The sequence below is a fragment of the Lynx canadensis genome, chromosome B2 (assembly GCF_007474595.2).
Source record: "Lynx canadensis isolate LIC74 chromosome B2, mLynCan4.pri.v2, whole genome shotgun sequence".
Taxonomy (NCBI): Eukaryota; Metazoa; Chordata; class Mammalia; order Carnivora; family Felidae; genus Lynx; species Lynx canadensis.
In genome coordinates this window covers 152709154-152710108 of record NC_044307.1, presented here as the reverse complement: position 1 = coordinate 152710108, position 955 = coordinate 152709154, and positions in this window count along the sequence as shown.

Genomic DNA, 955 nt, shown 5'->3' with positions numbered 1-955 from the left:
GAGTTCATGACCACTGAACCAGCCCTGCAAGCGATCCTAAGGGGTACTCTGTGAGTGGAATGTTGCAAAGACTACAAAGGACATCACTGCAAGCATGAAACATACAATGACACGAAATCCATATCTTTCAACAATAACGCTGAATGGAAATGGACTAAATGCTCCAAACAAAAGACATAGAGTATCAGAATCGATAAAAAAAAAAAAAAACAAAATCCATCTATATGCCATTTTTTAATTAATTTATTTTTTTTAATTTACATCCAAGGGCACCTGGGTGGCTCAGTTGGTTGAGTGCCCGACTTCGGCTCAGGTCATAATCTCACAGTTTGTGAGTTCAAGCCCCACATCAGGCTCTGTGCTGACAGCTCAGAGCCTGGAGCCTGCTTCAGATGGATTCTGTGTCTCCCTCTCTCTCTGCCCCTCCCCCATTCATTCTCTCTCTCTCTCTCTCTCTCTCTCTCTCTCACTCTCTCTCTCTCTCTCTCTCTGTCTCAGAAATAAATAAACATTAAAAAAATTTTACATCCAAGTTAGTTAGCATATAGTGCAACAATGATTTCAGGAGTAGATTCCTTAATGCCCTTTACCCATTTAGCCCATCCCCCCTCCCACAGCCCCTCTCATAACCCTCTGTTTGTTCTCCATATTTAAGAGTCTCTTCTGTTTTGTCCCCCTCCCTGTTTTTATATTATTTTTGTTTCCCTTCCCTTATGTTCATCTGTTTTGTCTCTTAAAGTCCTCATATGAGTGAAGTCATATGATTTTTGTCTTTCTCTGACTAATTTCACTTAGCATAATACCCTCCAGTTCCATCCACGTAGTTGCAAATGGCAAGATTTCATTCTTTTTGATTGCCAAGTAATGCTCCATTGTATATATGTATATACCACATCTTCTTTATCCATTCATCCATTGATGGACATTTGGGCTCTTTCCATACTTTGGCTATTGT